This window comes from Dermacentor silvarum, chromosome 2, assembly GCF_013339745.2.
Source record: "Dermacentor silvarum isolate Dsil-2018 chromosome 2, BIME_Dsil_1.4, whole genome shotgun sequence".
Taxonomy (NCBI): domain Eukaryota; kingdom Metazoa; phylum Arthropoda; class Arachnida; order Ixodida; family Ixodidae; genus Dermacentor; species Dermacentor silvarum.
Window position 1 is genome coordinate 45,336,620 of NC_051155.1, and position 3,108 is coordinate 45,339,727.

The 3,108-nt window shown below is 44.2% G+C and overlaps 1 long non-coding RNA gene across 1 annotated transcript; it reads left to right on the forward strand.

The window, feature by feature from the left end:
• Positions 1 to 638: 638 nt before the first annotated feature.
• LOC119440917 (uncharacterized) lies at positions 639 to 2,316 on the forward strand. The gene is made up of 3 exons (XR_005189675.2): positions 639 to 701; positions 2,086 to 2,156; positions 2,241 to 2,316. It is a non-coding gene; the product is annotated as an uncharacterized LOC119440917 (long non-coding RNA).
• Positions 2,317 to 3,108: the final 792 nt, after the last annotated feature.

The window sequence follows — 3,108 nt, forward strand, 5'->3', positions numbered from 1 at the left end:
CGCAACTCTGCGAACATAACATTCAATTGAATCAAAAGGGACCCCCTCACTTTAGCAACTACACGGTGACATAACAGTCCATAGGCTATTATGACTGGCCCCCTCACTGTAGTGAGTGCATACTTTGTTCCTGTTCACAGGCAATGGCGCTTACCCACTACAGTTTACTAGGCAAACAGCAGGTGGAATTGAAATTATCCTTTTTGCAAACAATAGCGGAATCAAAGTAAAAGCTTATAATATTGAAGTACGGGGGTGCATAGCCGCAAGAAAGACACAGGTATTGCAGATATTGCAATTATCTTAGGAGAAATAATTTTGACCATGGTAATTTAATACTTATCAATCATTAATGATAATGATTGAAGTGGTGGGTGCTTTTATGGCACTCGGGTTGTGTAACGGGCAAAGTTATATATTCCAATTCAGCCATCCCTGAACCTGGGGAAGAAGTCCCAAGGGATGGAACGACCGGCGAACTTAAGGGAAGCCGAAGCTGGCTAGACGAAATTTCTAAATAACCTTATCTGTATTGAAATATCCGTTAAAGAATATAAATTAAAAAAAATTCTCAATAGACTCTGCTGAAACTGTAAGTCACTGCAGCGCTGACCACTTCTTTCTCTTGCTTTCCACAGGCTTTGGACTGTTTCCTATTGGATAACAACTGCTTCGTCATCGTATCCAGCAATCGCAGTCAAGTGAGCCAATAATCCGCGCATCCGATTGAACCGAAAGCTTTCGACGCAGTGCTAGTCGACGCCTCACAAATTAGCATGGCAGACTAGCTCTGCCGAAGCCCACAATATTGATACGGTGACCGTGGGCTTCTAGATGTCGATTAATTCGCCCTCGCGCTACCGTGTGCTAGCCTCCGGGTCAGCTCAAATGGTACAGCCACCCCCCTGGTCGCTGTTTCATACATTGAAGCTTAAAAGTAACTGGAATGCCAATGCATTTCGTTGGACACGTTGAAAATTAATACCTCGAAACTGGACCACTACAGGGAATTCGTTCAAAGTGCATACGCCTTGCGAACTCACCGGCTATAATTCGCAGATTGAAACATGTGCCGTAAAACAAGTGCATAAAAAGGTAGTCAGGGCAATTATGTTAATTATTTAATTGGATATTTTGATTGCTCGTAGAAGTAATGGCCGCCTCATCGAGCAATTTAGCTCAAATGCGAAAATTGTGCCATCTGACACAGGCAACTTTTAAAAATTTTGGACCTTCTAAAAAATAACACCCTGCATCAGAAGATGGTTTTCATCAGGATCTTCTACCCGCCGTGGTGGTGTGGTCGCTTTGTTGTTGCGCTGCTGAGGAGGCGAAATGCAAGAACGCCTTTGTGACCTGCATTGGGTGCACCTTAAAGAACCCAAGGTGGTACAAATTATTCCGGACCTCCCGAGTATGGTGTGCCGCATAATAAACCCTAGCATTTTTCATCAGGAGCTTCTGTTTGTACCACCTGGGGTTCTTTCACGTGCACCCAATGCAAGGAGGTAGACTGGCATTCTTGCATTTCGCCCCCATCGAAATGCGGCCGCCGGGGCCAGGATTTGATCCCGCGATCTCGTGCTTAGCAGCCCAACGCCATAGCTACTAGGCACTATGGTGGGTATTTGATCTATCATACAATGTTGTGGAGTGTGCCAAAGATCTTTAGAACTTTTGCAAAGGACCCTAAACGATGTAATGGCTTCACCTGTGTTGTCAACTAACAATTCATATTTCAGTTCTCTTTGGGCACTCCTACAGATGAAATTTAGAAGATTGTAATAGCTGTTTTTTGGTTCCATGTTAGGAGCCACTAAGTAGGAGCTTCAGTTTTGTATGTGTGGGAGTTTTTCGCCTATTTTCCGAACTTTGTGTAAAGATTTTGAGGTGCTAATTTAAAAGTTGTCTTTTTATTTGTCCTTTAAAAGCAACAAGGTACGTTCAGTTTAACTCGCTGGTTGTGCAGTGGAAAAAAAAATCTCTGAAAAGTGTCTGTAGGGGCTCTGCGAAGGACCTGCACACATAGCTGAGGCCATGGAAAGAGTAACTGATTCTTTTTCTTTTTATGTTACCATTTAACAGGTAGGAAAATTTTTCGGTGAGATAGACGACACGCTGTTCCTGTCAATGGTCAAGTACAACGTTTACAAGAGGTGAGATTTCAAAAGCACTTACCAAAAGCGAGCTCAGCTCTCAACGACGGATCCATTTTCTTATCTTCGTGCTTCTTCTTTTAGGGTGAGAATATACAACTACCAAGCTATCTGCAAAGACAATAACACACCGTCTGGACCCGCAAACTTTCGGACAAGTATGAGTCGCGACTAAAAAACAATAGAGAGAAAGAAAGAAAACAGGTGGGAAGAACGTTCGTTACACACTTTCCATTTCGTTGGCTTATTGTGCAACTGGCGAGATTTCAGCTGCTGTAGTGATTCTAACATTCATTTCGCTCCCTGAGTGGCTAGCCAGAAGTACAAGCTACAGAACTGCTGTAGAAGTATGAAAGTTTCGGTCGAGATGGAAAGAGGATATACTGGTTACCAGCGCAACGTAGGGCGAAAGGGTTCATCGATTGTCTCGCTGTTTAGCCGCAATGAACGGAATCAAACTCTACAAGCTCTCCGATTACCAGCCAGCGCCTCCTTTACTGTAACTTTCGCGTGAGCTCTAAGTGTGATTCCAATCCTACATTTCTTATCTCCATCATTCTGGGCTGCGAGCGCTGCGGTTGCAGTCTTGTAACCCAAAATCATGCGCTGCTGCTTCCGAGGTTTTGCACGTCTGCTATCATCACCAAAAGCGACAAGCGCCGGATACCGGCATGTTCGGCAGCTTGGAAATCAATGCTGCGTTGTCGCGTATCAAATTACGACAAATTTCAATTTGAACCAAAATATTGCCTTTATAAGATGACTTAAGATACCGGACCACGCCGGGAGAAGTACCGGCTGCTAGCAGATTGGACTGTCACTCCGATTGGAAAACAAGCAACGCGATAGGCATGTAGTTAAAGTGGTCATTAGCTCTACTGACATTTCGCGTGGCAGACCGCGGACAGAGCGCATAGGACTACATATTGTCACGCAGTAGTGACGCTGAAGA